The sequence below is a fragment of the Cavia porcellus genome, unplaced genomic scaffold (genome assembly GCF_034190915.1).
Source record: "Cavia porcellus strain 051 isolate PalLab524CR breed Dunkin Hartley unplaced genomic scaffold, mCavPor4.1 scaffold_9, whole genome shotgun sequence".
NCBI lineage: Eukaryota > Metazoa > Chordata > Mammalia > Rodentia > Caviidae > Cavia > Cavia porcellus.
This window is the reverse complement of record NW_026947492.1, coordinates 54,384,557-54,405,168: the sequence shown is the minus strand read 5'-3', so window position 1 is coordinate 54,405,168 and position 20,612 is coordinate 54,384,557. Positions and strand designations below refer to the sequence as shown.

The 20,612-nt window shown below is 42.6% G+C and overlaps 1 protein-coding gene across 10 annotated transcripts in view; it reads right to left on the bottom strand.

Moving 5' to 3' along the window:
* Tenm4 (teneurin transmembrane protein 4) overlaps positions 1-20,612 on the bottom strand; it is a 2,788,855-nt gene that overhangs the window by 566,390 nt on the left and 2,201,853 nt on the right. For all 10 annotated transcript variants that reach the window (XM_063256396.1, XM_063256398.1, XM_063256401.1 and 7 more), the window contains one exon: positions 11,927-11,982. The gene's annotated coding sequence lies outside the window, so the exon portion shown is untranslated. The remainder of the gene's footprint in view (positions 1-11,926; positions 11,983-20,612) is intronic.

Below are 20,612 nucleotides of genomic sequence, written 5' to 3'. Positions count from 1 at the left end.
TGGGCTTTCTTTTGGGATGAAGAAATATTCTAAAATTAGATAGTGGTATTTGTTGTACAACTCTGTGGATATTTTTAAAGAGATGGAGTTGTGTATTTTTAAAAGGTGAATTTTATAGCATGTGAATTATATCTCAATAATGGTGCTATAAAAATAGGTAAGAGTGAAATTGCAGAGAATGTTGAAAAACTGGTAACAGCTGATTTGCTAGAAGTGGTGAGATGGAAAGTGGTTTAATTTCTTTTCTTGTTGCTTTAATATTTTTGTGCAATTATAATGTGAAAGGTGAGAGGGAGAGGAAAAAAAGAGAGGGAGAGGAATAGTGAGGGAGAGAGAAGCAGAGAGAGAGGAGAAGGGGGAGGGAAAAGAAGAGAGAGAGGGAGGAGGGGGAGGAGAGAGAGACAGAAACATGGGTCCCTAGCTCGAGAGGTCTGAAGGCTGAGATTCTTGCTTCTTCTTTGCTCTGCTAGTTACTAAATATGGACTGTTGAATAAGTGACTTTGACTCTCCGGACTTTAATTGCCATTTTTCAGCAGTGAGAATCACGGCAATGGGCTAGAGCTACCATGAGGGTTGCATGAGGCTTCCCATACCCAGAGCAGGAATGTTGCAGGTATCTATGGGGCTCATTTTCTTTCCTCTTCACTTATTTATTGGAACAATTATGGAGCATCTTGGCATATTGTGAATGTAGATGAATCAAGATTAGATCTTGTTTTTAAACACAATGAAGTTTAGAGTAGAGGACAGACATATAAATAAACAAAACATGTTTATTGGGATGGGTAATGAAAAGGCTATTCACAACCAGCTGGTTGGGTAAACCATGCACATAGATTAACTATATTTCTGAACTAGTGTTGGGAGCTGTTGGTGAAGGGCAAGACCAATAAATAAAAATTATCAGAAGAAAGAGAATCCATAACTGTAGACACTTCCATTGGCATACGCTTCTTCTATAGTACGCATATTATCATGTGCAATTCTCAGAGAACGTGAGGAAAGGATGGATCATAACACTGCCTTATACATTAGAAGACTAGTCTTAGGACAAGAGCCTAAATCCAGACATGATGGTGCAGATCTACAATCCCAACACACTGGGAGGCAGAGGGAGGATCCTAGGCTCAAGTCCAGCCTGAGCAATTTGGCAATTTAGTGAAATCTTGTCTCAAAATAAAAAATAAAAAAGGGCTGGGAGTATAGGTCAGTGTGAAGGTTCTGGGTTCAATCCTGAATGTCACACAAACCAAAAAAACCTCAAACAATCAAACAGAAGCAAATGTGGCTTTATCGCCAAGCCAGTACATGAGCCCTTTCACTGTACCACTAATGCCTCTTCTGAGTAATCTTGCCTACATCCACTGGCAAGAAAGACGATGGGGAGACGTGCCAGGAAATGAGCAGGAGTTTTGTCCGAGTTGTGGCAGTAGGAGGCACTGAATATGTAACGTGTTCAGTCTTGGGGTCCTGTGAGAAAACAACGGATGGAAAGCCCAGGACCTATTTGACCAAGTCATTCAATAACTATCTAATGCATTCCTTGATGAAATGTTCCCATTTTGAATATCATCAGTGGCTAGGAAATGCTTCTCCAGTGGTCAGTTTCACTAAGTCATGAGCTGCTGGATGTGTGTATGTATGATGACATTATTTATATAGCACCAATATTATACAGCTGGGTGCTTGAGACATTACAATGAACCTTTTCTACAGTGACACTGAGGTAACTCTGGGAATTAGGGTAGTCAATTGACCTGTCCAAAGTTAGATAGAAAATCTGTATCAGAGTATAGAATAAAGACTCAAAGCACTTCTCTTTTTACTAATCATGAGGATTCTAAATTCCATCCTATGCAGAGAAGTCATGCTCTCGAGGGCAGAGGGCAAAAGCCACAAACTGACTATACGAAGTCAGAAGGGTCACAGTAACAGAGATGTGAGTGCCTGTGTCTGAAATTTAAACTACTACCAACAAAACAATGCTAACTCAAGAGATGGGGAATTGGTTTTACATTTGTATTCCCAGGAGCTTAGCTTAGTATCTAGCATGGAACAGAAGCTTCAATAGGTCCTTCTTGATAGCAGCCTCACTGAACTTTGGTTTTGATGGAATCTATCTTCGATTGAAAGAAAAGATTCCATTACCAAATCCATCTTTCTTGAAGGAAGAGGATAACAGATAAAAGCACAGGCCTTCTACCAAGAGGCCCTAGTGGGTCCCTAGTGATGCTGCCAAGCCTGTGGCAGCTGGCCACCTGGACAGACCACAGGCTCATTTATCAAGAATCTTAACCCAGTCCATTGCTTGGCTTCAGTGTTGGCATCCACCTGTTCACCTTAATAGCAAGTCTGTGATTCTAAAGACTGCTCACCATTGGAGTATCTCCAGAACTGGATGGAGCAGACAGCTGTTGGCAGACAACTGGGGTTATTTACAACTCTATAACTGCCCTGTGCATGGTAGCATCAGAAGAGTTTCTGACCCACATGTAGTATGGTGGGCACAGAACATGACTTCCATCATACTGCCAAGATCACATGACTTGTTGGGTTCACAACTGGAGCTTGTAGAATTCTCAGCCAGGTAAGATTCAGAAAGAAGGACCATCAAAAATCACCCCAACAGGTATTCCAAAGGAAATTGAGAAAAATCACAGATGTGGAGAGCCACTGGTCTAAGATAAAATCTGGCTTGGTCTTCTGCAAGATGTCTCCTCTTCAAAAAGCATTGAAACCTCCCTGAGGCTGGTTTTCTCAATTCGCTAAAATGAATGTTGTATGTTATTAGGAAGGATACAGAGCCTGATCAGACGGACAGATTTATCAGGGTACCAGTGATGGCTGACATAAAAATGGGTGACATGACAAGAAAGTATAGGCTGAAAAAAGAGAGAGAGAGATTGGATAAAGAAATCGATGGGGCAAAACTGCATTTAACAGGCCAAGAGGAAAACTAATCAGTGCATATATGGACAGTGGTCAGAAGACATAAGAAAAAAATACAAGAAAATCACATTTTCTAGTAGACACAGGGGAAATTGTCTAAGGTCTCCTAATGGTTCAGTCTTTAAAGCTCAATCATAACAATGAAGACTTATTATAGCACAATCAACAAGTGTCTCTTATAGATGAAGAGGGCAAAAGCAGCAAAAATAGGTTCCTTTTCAGGTGTGAATACCAGCTGATTGATAAAACTTTTTAAAAAAAATTCTAAAGTATTGTATTTGAAAAACTTTCAAGATTTCTGGATGTGGTGGCAAAGAGCATTTTGCAGAACCTGCATGGAGTAGGAGGAAAGAATGGGAATCTATGGGCCATGTCCAGTGAGGTGATGCTGTGTGATACACAGGTGCTCCCTTTGGGACTCAGGCCTGCCAGCTGAGATGATAGTTCTTCTTGTGCTGATAACTCTCAGTTGAGTGATTCTCTAGAAATGGCCATTGGCCCAGGAAAACTGTCATCATTGAGAATTCCATACTTGTCACTTCAATGTGCACTGAGGCCTGCTGCCCCTAACTTGCTGTGCGATACCTGAAGGACCATCCTACTTTCAGAACTCTAGTGGGGACAGCTGGAGCATCACTGTGACTGTTCTGCCACTCAACTCCTTCTTTCTTCCAATCCTGCCCTGTTATGGCTTGTGTCTCGATGTCTCCCCAAGTCCTCATGCGGTCTCAGGTAGGGCTTTTTCAGAGGTGGCTGAATCTAGAGGGTGTGAAGCTAAAGTTAAGGGTGTGTGATTATTAAATCAGTTCACATATTGGTTTGGCATAGTTCTGGGTAGGATTGAGAGTGTGAGTGCTACACATGCCCTAAGGTGGGTAGCTTGCATACAGTATAAGGCATAGAAAGAGTCTTGTTTCCCCTCCCTTGTTGCTTTTAATGCCTTATAGGCGCCATGAACTGGTCTGTACCATATGTTACCCTGCCTTGGAGCTAGCCAGTTATGGACTGAAACCTCTACAAACTGTGAGCTAAGTAAACTTTTTCCTCTTTTACGTAGAGTGTTGGGTGTTTTGTCCCAGCAATCTGAAAAGTAACTCACATATCCCCCACTCCTGTCATTCTCAGCCACTCCTCCCAGCTGCTAACTCTAAGAGACAGCATTTATCCACAAGTCATTTTATGGAATCATTACAGATCCAAAGAATCAGCATGAGGAGGAACCATGTATGCTAATGACTGTCATTGGCAAGATACTGTGGACTTACAGTATAAAGTTATTATTTCATTTGAACAAAAGCTACAGAGAAGTTAAAGTGTTCCCAAAACCACACAGCAAACTTATTGCTAAAGACAGACTACAATCTGCATTTCTGAGCTCTCAGTCATACAGACTGCAACCAGAAGCAGGAACTGCACAACCAGTCTCTGTCTGTCTTTCAGGGGTCAGCAAAGGATTTCCAGAGAACACTGAAACACCAGAATCAGCTCAGGGGATTACCTCAACTCTTCCTTTTGTAGTGTTATGGGTGTCTGTGATCTTGGTATTTTTCAGATCTCCCACTAAGCACTGTAGAGCATTAAAGAATCTAAGAGATGATCTAACAATCCAATTATAGCTTTGGCAAGTGGTCCTTGTGTTCCTGTTTGGATCATCTCATTGATGAGAGCTCACTACTCAGAAGTCTGCTTCTCCTTTTGTTCCTTCACCTGCATTACTGGCACAATACTAAAAGAGGAACTTTGTGCTGCTTACATGAAATGATAGATGTAGAACACATAATATTATCCCCACCACAGAGTAAGCACTCAGTGAATGGAAGGTTTTTCTCTTTGTGTTATACCTAGAATAAGTGCACAGAACTAGCCTATAGGGAAAGTATGCTCAGCTTCAGCCACTGCCTCAGGCACACTGCTGGGGATCTCTTCAGTTCTCACACAGCATAGAGACAGACTTGGACAAGTATAGAGGTCTGCAGCCACACCACCTGGGTTGGAGACACAGATCTGCCATTTAGCTTTATGACACTAGAAAAGTCACTCAGTCATTTTGTGTCTTGATTTCTTCATCTGTAGGATGAAGAGACAATACTGCTACCTACTTTAGTGGGCAAGGTCATCTAAACACATGAAATTCTGCTAAGCATATAGTAAATACTAAATACATTTTAATAATCATTCATGTAATACAGATCAGGAAACCAAAGCCAAGAGACGGAGCCATTTCCCTAGGGCCAAATAATTTAATGAAGAGCACATCCTGGGTATAAATCCTGGTCCATCCGAGCCTGAGTCCCAAGTACATGTGATCTCATTTATATCAGTTCTTCTGCCATTCCTTTTGCACATCATCATTATTATTATTTAAAAGAAAAGTATGTGTGGGGTGATGCTCACGAGGAATTCTGGCAGAGAAGGTGGCACATCTTGCTCTGTTGGATGAAAGCTGTTTGCTCATAATGACACAGAAGAGTGAGTCTGAAGTCACGTGCACTAACAGGAGATAAATGCAGAGTAACCTGCTCACTAAAGAGACATGCAGAGGCAAGGCAGAAAAGACAAACTCCAGCTCCCAGACTGACCACTACAGCAAAACTGGAGCTTTTGCTTTGAGCAGAGGGGTAAATCACATGGTCATGTGGACTGGTAACTTTTTGGGAACTCTGTGGTCCTGGAGCACATGGGGAAGCACAGCAAATACTTCTCAACAATTTTAGTTCTGTACAGCAGTGTCTTGAAGGTTGGGCAATGTCATGATGGGTTGGCATGGAAATGCAGCTGTGTGGTAGGACAGTGCCTCTGGTTTCACAAAGAAAGACTTGAAAGCAGGAATAAAATTCAAAATATTTTACAACTGATGTAAACAGGAAGTGACCAATCAAAACAGACACTGTGCCAAAGGGATAAATGTCAGCTGGAAACAAATAGCATGGCCACGCGGGTACACTGCAGTCAAACATTTGCTTTGGCTATAGGGTAGCTTAATATGTTAACTGAGAGGAGAGGATCCATAGGGCTGGGGCCCAGGAGTCAACAAAGAATTTCCTGCTTATCTCATAGGGTAGTCCTGGGAGGATCCCACAGCCTCGTGGCCCTGCAAACATGATTCAAAACTTTCTACTGTGCAGGAAAGAGTAAATGCCTTCAAGGAACAGCTTCAAGACTCAGAATTGTCACTCCCTTTGGTGCACAGGGCTAGCCTCTAAAAGAGCAAAACCCTAATTTTACTCAAAAACATATCCATGAGCATATGTCACTCATACGCCATCACATAATCAGTCTGCTCAACTTTTCCTTTGGGATCGTCCAAGGCAGGTGCTCATGCCCTTGAATTTATAGATGAAGGTATCAGCATTCCTCACTGGAACCCCAGGACTCAGAGGATACATGGATTCCCTCACTGTGAACACTTCTCCTCATGGGAATCCCATCACGTCAGAATCCTTGTCCTGTCTGGGAAGACCCTAGAGCCACTGCTAGCCACTCTCTTTCTCAGCTCAGATCTAACTCCCTGCTGTTTAACTTTCACAAAAAGGACATGCTCCTGCTACCTTTTGGATAAATTCACAAGGGGTCAATTATCTCGAAACAATGAAATTGGAGTACCATTTCTTTGACTTGCATAAGATGAAGCTCCACATGATGAAACAAGTCACTGGTCCGTGACATCTTGTGAGAGGTATTAGAAGCAAGGCCCTCTGCAAGACACCATAATCTCTCCTTCCCTTCACCTGGCCTCATCCAGCAGTGAGCTCACTGGAGTAGGTTTGCTAAGTTCAAGAAATACTGCAGAGAATGCCACTCAAACACTGCTCCACTGTTCTCCAATGGATCTCAGAATATTGCGCCCTTGAAATTGACCTCACTTTCTCTTGTATCCTAAAAATTGCTTCTACCCTTCACGACAGCCACTCTTTCTTGCTAATCTTATCAGTGGCTCCTCACAATGTCTTTCATATGTCACTCTGGTTCCCCATCTTTTACCAGCTTTGTCTTTTCTACATGGACACTTTTAGAATAGTGGGCACCAGATTTGAGTGACAGCTTCACAGTAGTTCACTGAAGGAGCAATGGCATCAGCTGTGGTTGTGCAGTAGTTGGCGACACTTGGGAACCCCAGAGCATCTGAGGCAAGACATCCATCAAACACCAACTCTCACTTCAGTCAGCCTGGGTTCTCTTCCAGTTGTGCCATTTCCCAAGATTTCTACCAGGAAAAGTGACTTGAAACTCTTCAAGCCTTTTGCTTTAGTGCAACATGATGATAATAATAATATCTATATTCTAGGGTAGCTATGAAAATTAAACAAAACGCTACAGTTATGCATCCACTGAGGAAGTATTGATTACCAATAGCACATACAGCAGGAGTCTCATATGTATACATACTGATTCTCTGCAATGGATACATCTACTATGTATTTATCACAAACAGATAGTTATAAAGCGAGGAGGAAGAAGAAAACAAATGTTAATGGAGAGACAACTTATTATTGCCTAGTGAACTAGTTATCATCACATTGTAGCTCAATGCATTACTTACAAGTTTACAGCAGTGTTGGTGTAGACAAATATCCTATGCTGCCAGTCATATAAAAGTACAGCACATATAATTATGTATAGTGCATAATGCTTGATATTGACAATAAATGACTGTGTTGCTGGTTTATGTATTTGCTATACTATGCCTTTTATCATGATTTTAAAGTGTACTCCTACTTACTAAAAAAGGTTTCCTATAAAACAGTATGTCACATCACATGGGCAGCAGCCTTATCCACAATGTGTTTGCTGTATCTCTTGATTGCATTGAGAAGACATGTTGAGAGCTAGGCACAGTGGCATACCTGAAATCTCAGGGGCTGAGACAGAACCACTTGAACCCAAGACTTTGAGGCCAGCCTGGGCAGTGTAGTGAGTCTTTGCCTCAGGGTGTGGGGGAGGAAGCAACATCAAGTGATTGAACTATACCATCTAGGCTTATGTAGCACATGTTATGATCACACAGTGATGAAACTGTCTAACCTCACAGGTCTCAGAACTTACCCCATGATCAAGCAAAACAGGATTGTATGGAGAAAGCACTTAGCAAAATCCCAGTCATCAATAGTGATTGGCTCAGTATTAATATTGTTAAAAACTTAACACTAATATTTATCAATCAGTTGCTGCAAAGTCTGTGTACCCTGTTAAAGAATGGGGCTTTCCCTTTTTACCATTTGAAATTGCCAGTCCAGCGGGAGAGTAGCACAGAAAAACCAAGTTAGAATGATTAATTTTTTATAAACAACTACCACTAATCAGTGATAAAATTTTTTCCTGTTGTGCTATGTACTTGATACAAGCCAAGTATATAACCTTTCTAGTCCAAATACCTGGTTTCAAATGTCAGCATTATCACTACGTAATTATGTGATCGTGGGCATGTAGATTACTTCTTTGTCACTTAGTTATCTCATTTTGATAAAAGGACATAGGTTTAAAAAATATGTAATATGCCACCAGAGTGCTGGGCACATAATAGGTGCTTAGTAAATGATTATTGGCTAGAAACATTGAATAGGCATGTAAAACAGCGACTGAGGGTGTATGGAAGGCTGTTGCTGGTGACTTGTCTGTTGGAGGTCCAAGGGCAGGCAATAGATTCCCCTACGGGGAGGCTCAGACACTCTTTGGTTAGAAGTCAATTCTGAGTCCATGATTATAGCCACAAAGACCAGAGTCTAGCCTTTCAGATGGAGTTGGCAAGAACCAGGCAGAATGTCCCAAATAAGTAGTATGTGTTCTCCTGGACCAAGGTGGACGATGGGCACAGGCATATAGGGAGAAAGATGTGTGCTTCCAAGAGAAACTCAAGATTTGAGCTCTCCCAGGCATCCCCAAGCCTACGTCTCCCATTCCTACATCATGGCCAGGATGGCTTTTTTTGGCTCCAGGCCAGATCTCAGGGCCCGATACAGGACAAGTCACATTTCTCTTCATCACAGTTTCCTTATCTCCAATCAGGAGTGTCATCCTAGTCCTGCTTTTAAGTGCAGGGTTGCTGAAAGACTCAAATGTAAGAAAGTTTTGAGAAATATAAACTACTACACAAATATGCATTATCAGTAACTGACCTTATTATTACTGGTACCATGATTACTAATGACAGCAAATCTTTGTATGTCAAGTATACTTTAAGGATTAGCACTAATGCCTCCTACAACCTATCTACTCTAATGTGAAGAAACTGAGGCCAAAAGAACAGGGCCACCACTAGTGCCTTTACTGCCTCTGTGTGAATTTGGGAAAAACGTCTTTTCTCCTGGGCAGATGCAGCCACTCCAGACCATGACTTGGCTATGGAGCACAGGCTAGCTTTAGTTTCCACCTATCTTTGACTCAGCAGTTTTTTTGCTAGATATACCGTCAGCAACATTTTGCCACAATATGTGTAAAGATTGGTTCAACAGAGGCCATGCTAGGACTCAAATGCAGGCCTGGTGTATCATATAAGACATGAGTGCCCCAGCAGGGCAGTCAGCTGCCCGGATCCAGAGCTTTCTACATAGACCACAAGCAGTGGCTGTTTCTCCTATGTACTCAGGCCTTACAGACTGCTGTGGGAAGGAATAGGAACAAAGCAGACAGAACTCCACACCTCAGGGAGTGTGTTACCTCTGTGATAGAATGAAGCAAATCAGAACACACCAGCCCCCAAACTGAGTCAGTGACAGAAAGGAACAGAACTGCACAAACCCACCTCCATTTACATGAAAGAACATTCTTGCCGCACAGCCTGATAAGTCTGTTGCTAAGCCTGCCTTGCTTCCTGTCACAGAGCACCTGGCTCTCAGCTCAGGAAAGATAATCACTCTGGGAACCAGTTCTTCTCAGGAGACCTGACATCAAGCTTACAGTCTAAGGTGAAATCTGCCTTTCAACAGGGCTCACCTGCTCTCGTGTCAGACAAGGGGAAACTCAACCCATGAAGGAAAGGGTTTGCTGGGCATCTGCAGTCCTACATGACCCCCCAGGGAAATGAAGGAGCCCCAGAATTCCTAGCTTAGAGTACCTCCTGAACAAAGACCTAAAGTTTCCTGCCGGCACAACACAAGACACAGGGCCCTCAGTTTCCAGGTGCACAACAGCTATGATCTGTCAGTCCTGACACCAGCCTGTCCACCTCGAGATCCAGATGAACAGATCATGTAGTACTAGAGTGGAGTGGGGGCTGCAGAGGGCAGGAAGAGGGGTGAGTCTCATAGAGAGTAATACATCTTTGGCATCTTTGGCCCTAAATAAGAGGGTAAGGGAGAGGTGAGTGTACCAGCCAGGATCAAGGGACTGCTGACCCCTTCTTGTCATCAAAGAGTTTAATGAGGCTTATTAAAAACTCATTTTGGGGTCCTCTTGAAAAGCTACACTGTAACTGCTTTCTTTCTTTTCCCAGGGATTACACACATGCATGTGCATGCACACTCAGAGATTCTTCACAAACCTCCTACCCCTCACATTCCACATAAATCCTGCACATCCTGTATATCACACACACATGAGTTGGTACATGTACATTAAGAATGACAGCCACTCACCACACACACACATACTGTAAATCAGAAAAGTAGGGCTTGTCCCAGAGGTTATTCATGCACCCTTTGAAATTCTAGACTTTGAGGGAACACAAGAGCTCCACTGGCAAGGAGCTGTTCTCCATATAAACAAACAGCACATTCTCTAATCCCTATCACTCTCTCCGCCGCCATGCCTGAGGCAAGGCAGCTCAACAAAGGCAGAAGCTACCAGCTTGCTTTAGAATCCAGGGTCATTAAGCTTTGGTGGAAAGCAGCAGCCTTCAGCAGGGTCGGTACACAAGAAGCGGGGAGGGGCTGTGTCTCCTTGGCCCATGGCAGATTCTCTCTAATATGCTAAATCCCAGCCTTTTGGAGGATGCAGCCTTGGCCCTTGGCAGGTTTCCCTCTGGTCCTCAGTTTGCGCATGGCTGCCTTCACTCATAGGCTGAGAAAGGCACAGCTTTCTGCGACAGTCAGCTAGACCCTGGAAGAAATCTCTTGCAGGACCCTGCATCTGTGTGGCCTCCATCCAAATATCTATCTCCCCAACTTACACTCACTGCTGAGGGGCAGGATTCAAAAGTGCCCACACACATACTAAAACCATTAGGTGGAACAGTTTACTCTGTTTGGAAATAGCAAATTTGGAGTTAGCAGAGCTGGAACTCAAGCCTAGCTCTGATTTTTAATTATTAGATGACCTTGGCCAGCTCTGAGCTACAGTTCCTCCTCTGTCTCAAGGCAATAACCACCTCTTTCCTTGCTATAAAGTTGTGGGAAAGATCACAAAACACTCTCCAAACCACAAACTCCAGATATAAAAAATTCTCATGAGACAGTAAGGAAGAGTAGAGGAACTCAGAAAGTGGGCTTGAACTCCTCAAGCGTAGAGCCTATGCTGTATTTAACTCCTCATCCCCAGTGCCTAGCACAGAGCCTAGTATCAAATATTCTGGGGAAAACAGTTTGAAAGAATGAATACAGAGTGAGTAAATCCACCATAGGTGAAGTGGTTTATTTGAAGTCAAGGAGCAGGTAGGTCACTGTGGGCCGTGTGCCCGAGTACCCTGACCCCGGGTCAGTGCTCTGTGTTCTAGATGCACCAGACAGTTGAGTCCACTGAAGGACAGTGAATGAGTGTCATATCTGCTGCAGCACGGGGCCAGGTTTTAATGTCTAATACAGGTCAGGCAATGCCTACAAATTGTTCACCAACTCACTTGTTAAACATTGCAATTCAAAATGCGTCCAAACAGAAACCACAGTGTAAATAATACCAAATGCCTCAAACTGGCTCGTTTTATTTCTTTACTTGAATTGTGCAAAACAGAAGAATCACAAGACTGGGGCCAGTGAGTCTGGCAGAGGTTAGGTCATGGAGTTTAGAAATGTGTCTGGTTTCAGGCTCACTTTCAGTGTTACTTACCTACAGATTGAGCATCCCAGAGATCACTAGCCCTCTCTGATTCTCAGTTTTCCCATCTGCAAAACAAGAAGACAATCACAATCAATCTCCTGAGTCCTCTGGACTAAGACGCATCACCAGGTTTATATCTTATGCTGGCTACCAACTATTTATGATCCCGTGTAACTGAGTGTATTGTTAATGGTCAGGGCTGTGAGGGAACTATTTTGAAAATGAAGTGTGGCCATAAAACATTGAGCATGATTATTAACAGTTCTGTGTTGGATGACATGGAGGACAATTGTACCCAACTCTCAGTACAGAAAATTTAGCCTTCTAATCATTTTGACACATTTTTATTTTTCATAGATGCCAGCATACCAAAAAAGCTAGTAAGAGGAAAAGAGCAAAGACAAGCACCATGACCTCAACTTTGAACATTTGGGGATGTTTTTTTTTTTCTTCTAAACATAGAATTTACCATTTTTTAAAAATCAGGGTACAGCCTGTGATAAAGATCTATAAAAGTACACAGCAGATCATGGTTCTCCCTCTCTTAGCCTTAGTCCAGGACTTCAGCCCTTGTTACATTATTTCATTCTCCCCCTCTCCTCTTCATTTTGAATTTCATTTATTTGATTTGCCAGTTTCCCCCATCACTTTTCAGGTCTGTCTGCAGATCTCTGTCTGGTACCACTCAGTTCAGTGGAGTGACGAGTGGGCAACTTTAGCCCTTGTTCGGATCGTTTCACAGTAGGGATCAATTGCCTCTTCCAGTAAATAAGGAAACGGAGTCAGCCAATCACAGATACCCTCCTTAACTTAAAAAGAAAAGACAGAGGAAACGGAAAGGAAACTCATGTATCTGAGACCATACTATGCAGCAGCTATTTAGTTGATAATATCTACAGGTATTATCTCATGGTCCTCATAACCATGCTGGGAGATTTTTACAGCTAAGAAAACTGGTTTGGCAACGCGTGATGAATCATCAAAGTCCTGCTACAGTAATTTGGGTACCAATTTTTGCTATATTCTTGTGTTGCTTCTACTATCTCAATTTTTCCTATTCACTTTTTTTCTTAGCTCATTTTAAAAGGATTTTTGAAAAATTTCTGCAGCTTTTAGTGTCTTTTCTCTGTAAAGCCTAGTGAAAAGCAACCTGATAAGATGAATTTTATAACTGCTGAATGCATTTTTACTTGTGACCATTCTATGTACAAATATCTATAAGACAACAGGTTTGAGATTCTGCACCTACATATGAGTTTATAATACTCATTAAAATAAACAACTTTTGGAATTTAAAATGCTCATCCATATACTATCATACTTCCCTCATTGTACTCTGGGGAGGCTGCTTTGAAGGCCCCTCACTGCGTTGCCACCTCAGAACCTAAGACTGTCATATTTCAAAGCTGAAAAAACAAAAACACCCGACACTTGATTGTACATCAAAGAGTTACCTGAGATCACAAAACAAGTAACTGAAGGACCCTGGACTCCCCACCTCTAACCCAGTGCTCTCTGTGTGTGCTCTGATTCCTCTCTGCCTCTCCTCAGACCCCAAATCTATGATTCTTTGGCATCTGGATGCTAATTAGATTCTATTTTGAAATCAAGGTGAGTTTACCCCATTCTGTTACGTTGGCAAGTTTTCCATAAAGTGAGTAGATTTTATCAGTACCTATTTAGGTTCCCAAAAGGGCATTTCAGAAAAAGGCTGCAGAATTTCTAAAACCAAGTTTAGAAAAATGTGAAGTGAAAGTGACTCTTTATTCAAAGATCCAAGATAGTAACCAAGGGAATTGAAAGAACTGGAAACATAATACCTAGGTACATCATTGCCACTGTGAATGAGGACAAATTCCCAAATGTCAGGGAAGAATGAGAAAGTGGCACAGTGACCATGCTGGACGCTGATCACAGCTGCTGTAGAGTGGTCTTTCTAAAGCTCTAAGCTTCTCCTTCCTGTCCCCTGGTTTAAAGTTAATTGGTATGATTTTTTTACGACCAGAGAGCAAACAAGATGAACAGCCTAAAGAAGTAGTTTAGACTTCCTTAGTGTATAGTCCTTTATTTCTGCACTGACCATAAACTACAAAGCTAGGCAAAAACAGCAAAACTGAGCCCTGATTCCTCTCCCAATCCAGTGACATCTCTACTTTGAGTCCTTCTCACACCTGTCTGAAGCAGAATCACCCACATACTTATAACAATCTGTTATATAACAGTTAGCAATGTTTTCATTTTTAAAAAATATTTATCATTTTTTCTATTTACCTGAATACAATAAACATAATTACAACTCACCACTAGCAATATCATTTCAATTGTATTTCCTTCTAGACCTTTTATAAGAATACTGACATATCCACATAATACAAATTCAGATACTTTACCAAACAGGACCACTATATACATACTACTTTTAATCTAGTTTTTAATTTAGTAAAATGTTATATTGATATAGATATAGACGTAATTAATCTCCCACTAATGAATGTATATTCTCAAGTTTTCATTAGCGTAAAAACTTTAATATACCTAGCCCTTGTATGATTATTTGATTATGAAGTGTGCTTGAAAACATACTTTATTTAAACACAGTGTGTGCTTAGATAAAAGGAATTTATTACATTGCCACTAACGTCCCTTGCAATGCTAACCCTTGCTTTGAACACACATCTCATCATGCTTGCCCCTTCTGAAGCAGCTCTGGAAGTCTTCTTCTGGAGGGTCTTTAGTTGTGCTATCATGGTTACTTGGATGTTCTGACTAAATTCAAAACATTTTTGCTTAAATGACGCCAGCCAGATGTCACACAGTGCGTGAAGTAGATTAGGACACAGTATAATGTTTTTACGAGTGAGCTCGCCTCTCTGCTGGATGGTACTTGATAGGAGTATTCATTGTATTTTTAAAAATCACATCTTCTAAAGCCATTCATGGAATAGGATTTGAATTGCTTCAGAAAGTGGCAACAATGAGGGGCTGAACATGTTGAAGGAGGGGGTGTATCCTGAGGGTGATTAAAGGCTGTCTTTTATGTAATAAATTTTTAAAAATTTAAATATTCACTGTATATTTTGATCACTCCTTGTATGTCTTTAGTCTATTTACTTGATATTTAAAAAAATTCATAACTACTATCTACAAAAGACCATATCACTTCTAAATTTGTACCAGAAGTAATGAACATACCAACTCCTCTTGCTTTCATCAATATTAGGCATTAGAGTGCTTTTTCTCTACCCATACAATAGAGAAAAGGTGCCTTGTCTTTTTAATCTGCATCTCTGACTTATAAATACCTTTTTAAAAACGTTTCTTAGTAATTTCATCTCCTCTTTTGGTAATTACATATTCTCTGTCTTTCATCAGTTTCCAGGTAGGATGTTGGTCTTCGCTTTATTATTACCTTTATAGATATTTTCCAACATGTTCAATCACAGAAAAGGCCTCTCTACCTACTAATTCATTTCACTGGAATTCTTTTTTATTGATTTAAAAATTTTTTATTTTGAAAAGAGTAAAACCAAGCAAAATAAAACAGAATAAAACCAATCTAAACCAAACAGCACAAGTGATACAGGACTTCCAAACAAGATAAGAGCAAATCAACAATGGTTACCATAATGCTTCTTGTTACTTTCACTAGAACCCTTGGGCCCAGGCTTGCTACTACCTTTCTGCATGTTATTATCTCTGTGGTCAATTAATCGCCAAGTCCCATCAGTCCTACCTCCAAATACACCATAAGTCAGTTGAATTTCCTCCCCTCTAGGTTCACAGGTGCTCATTCAAACCACCATAGTCTCTCACCTAGACTTCAGGAATTCCCTTCTACCTGGTCTTCCACATGTTCCACTCTTAATCCTCTTGCCACCAAAAGCCAGAGTAATGTTTTATGAATGCAAATTGGATCATCTCCCCTGCTTAAAATGTTTTGATAGCTTCCCATTGAAGATAAAACCGGAAGCTCTCAGTGTGTGCTTGCACCTTTAGAGCTGCTTCAGAACCCGGGCTTGGTGCTGGGGATGTTGTCATTTCATCCAGCTTCCTCTTGATCTCTGTATGTGAGCCATAGTGGCTTCCTTTCAGCTCCTCAAACGGGTCATGTTTCCTCCCTGCTCAAGGCCTGCATGCCGCTTTCTCTGCTTGGAAAGTTGTTTGCTTTCCAACCTTTGCCTGGCCAACCCAAGCTCATCTTTCTTTTCTTAAACAACAGCTCCCCAGAAAAGCCCTGAGCCCTAGGTTAAGGAAGCTCCTCTGGCCCTGTCCATGCTCCTTCCTTTGTGGGCACTTACAGCATTGACAAAGTGCCACTTGGTATGGTTTGTTTAATGAACAGGAGGTTGCAATCCCCAGGAGGACAGAGGGTCTCCCTTTTCTACCACTGTCTTCTCAGAGTAATTCTGTCAAGTCCACTACCTTCTCTACTGTGTAACATTTAAAAATAAATCTGCATTAGTAGCATTATTGACCTGATAATATTTCCTTCTATAGATCAATATGTGTATTTATGAATATTCCCTTAATTAAAAAAGGAAAACTAAAAGGTGGATTGTAGGTCAGAGAGACTCAGGGCTCCTCTATATGCACCTCTGCCCTGCTCCCTGCATCAGCCTTGTACTCAGCACAACATTCTGTCACTGCATCTGTGAGACTGTGACTCAACTCCCACCCCATCATCAGCCTGCGCTCATTCCTACAGGGTCTCTGGGATGAAGTGAGAGATCAGGCTGGGATGTGACATCACTATTCCCTTTGCTGAATCTGGATTCTTCTCAAGCTAAGCCCAGAGCATTGCTTTGGGTAGAATGACCAGCTACACACAAGATGTTGATGGGTTCACTTTCATCATCTTAGGCCAGTGATATCTGGTGCAGGGAAGAAAGAATATTGGAGGATTTTCTGGGGCCTGATGAGGACTGGTAAAAAGGAGCAGCAGAGAAAAATAAAAGCTTGCTTGCTGCCTTGGACACTGAGTTTCAGTTAGGAGGACAAGACGAGAATGTGTTGGTGTTGGTCTTGCCTATGTCTATGTCAAACTGCATTACCTTGGACATACTTCTATCTAAAAAGTCCTTCTCTACCTAGAGATCCAAGGAGTAATGACCAGAATACCCAACAGGACTCAGGAAGTCTTTGATAAATGTAAAGGAAGTACTGGCTCACTAGGGAAGTGGTGGTACACAACTGTAATCCCAGCTCCTTGGGAGGCTGAGGTAGGAGGATCACAAATGCAAGCCAAGCCTGGATAACTTCATGAGACTTTGCCCCCCCCCCCAAGTAAGTAAGTAAGTATAATGAAAATTAAAAATGTCTGGCGATGTAATTCAGTGGGAGAGTATGTGAGACTCTGGTTTCAATCTCTTGTCCTGGTCGGCGGGGGAAGCACTGGCTTTGGGGTCAGAGAGTCTCGATTTGATCCTGGGCCTATTACCTCCCAGCTGGCTGACCCTAGATGGCATTCTTAGCCTCCCTAATCCTCTGTGTGTTCATGTGAAACCAGGGGATAACAAGAGAACCTGCCCCTTGGGTGGCTGCTGTGCTTTTGTTCCTGTTGCTTTACAGACGCTCAACAAATGTTGGCAAATATTATTTTAACTGTTACTAGGACCAGCTGATAACAATGTAGCACTTATTGTATGTCGTGCTTTTCCCAAAACACTGCAAATACTAACTCACTTAGCCTCTGTAAACAGTTCTGTGAGGGAGGTATTGCTATTTTTCCTTATTTTACAGATAGAAACTGGGGCACTGAGAAGTTTACATAATTGCTTAAAGCCACAAAATAAATGGTAGAACCAGGATTTTGAGCCTACGTGGTTTGGTTCCAGAAGTCATGCTCTAAACACTAGGCTGTTAATATTTATCATAATGATCAAATGACATCATTATTTTAAGCTAATAATATTACTTTTATTAATAATGAGTGGCTTGCCTGAGTAGGGTCCCAAGCAGCTGGGATGCCTGGAATGGAATTTGGGTTGGTAAGGTGTTCAAGAAGACAATTGAGTTCACTGAGGTTCCAGAGTCTCCCAGTTCTAGGTGGGGGAAGGTGGGGGAGTTGACACTTCTTCTGGGTTTCCCACAGTATCAAGATGATTATAGGCCCAAGAAGACCAAGACCTAGCAAAGATAAGGCCCCATGACTCAGAAAAGCAGGGCCAGAAAAGGTATGGCCAATGTCTCCTGTCTGGAAGACCTTACTGCCTGCTCATGAGGTTTCAGGGACCCTGAGGCTCAGAGATCTTTCTTGAACTGTAAGTATCTGCCCTTCTGATGTGGAAGCCAATCTCAGGGAACTCTGTTGACCTAAGCTGAACTGGTCATAGCACCAGATGTCTGAGTGACGAAGAGTTCTCCCCCAAGGACCATGGGCTGTAATACTGAGCATCATCTCTTGTGCTTGGATTTTTTTCCTCTCTGGACTTTTGCTACTGATTAGGTCCCCAAGCATGGACACTTTAGCTTTTTTGGAGGTATGTAGGAATCAAAGATTTTGTCCTTACTCACTCCTTTTTGGTTAGACTTTATTTTGTGCATATGACTGGGTTAGTATGAAGGAATTTAGAATGATAAAACTGTGATTAAATCATAGGACTTCAATCCCAGCACCTAACAACCGCCCAAGGCCTGGTGGCGAAGAGCAAAATCCTGATGCATTTTTTTGCCTTCTAGGGAGCAGCTGTGTCCTCCTCAGGGCAGGCTCCTCATTTTCAGGTGCTCCCACCCAGACATTTTACATCAAGCTGCTTTCAGAGTGAGAGACAGAGACCTGCATGTTATGAAGCAGAGATAATAGTTTTTTTTATTATCTACCCCCAAACATGGAAAGTCTAATAACGATCCAATATGCTGAGTGATCCTGCCATTCCTTTTCAACAAGGTCTTGGAACTGTAGAGGGAGCCTTTTGAATTTTAACACACCAAGAAAGTGAGCTCTTCACGTTCACCCTCCCATCCACCATATAACTGCCAGCTGCTTACTGTGTGACGGTCCCTGTCTAGAACTGGTGGCTGGAAAGAACTGAAAGAGCATGGGCCTGACCCATTTTCAAATCTCATCTCCAGCTCAAATGAATCATGTGGCCCTGAGAAAATAGCTTAACCTCTCTGAGTCTCCAATCCTATCCTTACCATGAGGATTTTGTGGAATAGCATTTCTCACACATCTAGCCATGTCTAGCGAGTTGGACCTGAAAAACACTCACCACTCTTATTTTACTATTTTTACTATTTACTGTGGTCAATAAGTCAGGCTGTAGCATGGAAGGGGAGTTGAGGGGTAGGGTGAAGAAGGCTCTGACCTATAGCAGGATCCAGAATGTGACGGGAACCAGCATGACAGGCTTCACACAAGACTAACGAGCACGGTTTCTGCACAACAACAAGGTTCACAGCAGGAGATGAGACATTGAAGGACAGGCAGCAGAGGGAGGCGGGAATCCTGGGAAAGCTCAAGGGCTGCACAGGACACAAGGCTCAGGCACCAAGGTCTGCCAATGGGACGTCTGGGAACAGGTATGTCCTTGAGATAAATACTGGCTGCAGTGAGGAAGGACAGGAAGGTGAGTGTGGCAGGGAGTTGGGAACAGAGAGCCACACACCCACGCCTGAGCCAGGCCCAAGGAAACAGTCCCTAACCTGGCTGCTGTGGCTGCTAGCCCTGCAGCCATGCTCCTCACTGTGACTAGAGGGGTCCAGCTGCAGACATGGCAGGCCTGGCTTATTTAGAGCTGTCCTGAAGTGGGTCCTGTTAGGCACCTATGGCAACCCCCCCCCCACCTGTCCCTTTCTTACTTGGTGCAAAGCATCCTCTGCAGCAAGCTGGCAATACCTGCTCCTCGGAGTCCTTGCCTCGAGCCACAGGCGGGGCGAAGGTGATGGTGCTCTAGCTTCCACTAGTAAAATTAATTTAACTTTCTAAGTTAAATTACCTCTGTGTGTGGACCCTGTGCTCATTTCTGAGGATATTAGAAGTCTGTGACAGACAAGGTCATGGGCCCAATAGGTTCCTAGGAGAGAAGACACACTGTCTTATAACCCAGAGCTGAGTGCTGGGATGTGCTTAAGAGAAGGTTGAGTGACAGTGCTGTGGGGACAGAAGGACAGAGCCATGCATTCCCTTTAGTAGCATCAGGAAAATTTCATGAAAGAGATAGCACTTTTAGGCTTTGGAGACTGGAGGCATCAGATAATTCAAGAATGCACAGAGGGCACTGCAGGCAGGGGAGGCATGAGTGGAGAAAGCCTTGTTGGCTCTGGCTGCTGAGGCTCCTCCACAGTAGGTAAAGAAGAGGTGACAAGGTGAGGGTGACACAGGGGGTGGAGGTCATGCTGGGAGGCTGTCACTTCTACTTTCTTTCCTAGGGCATAAAAGCATAAGAAGGAGTAAAGAGTAATTTTCAAAGTACCTTCTCGTACCTGGCAGTGTGTGTGACATGAACTGCACCTGAACTCAGTTAGTTTAAACTTTAAAACCATCCTGGGAGGTAAACTGTGTCATCATTCCTATCTCACACAGAAGAAATAAGACTCAGAGGGGTTCTGTGGCTCTTGGACAGCCACTTAAGGAACAGAACCTAATTATTCAATCCCAGCGCAATGACCAGTCTGTCACACCCTTTCCCAATGCTGGAGGCAGAAGTATGTGTGTCATTCCCACAGCCAGGAGCACATTATTCCCACTGCCACC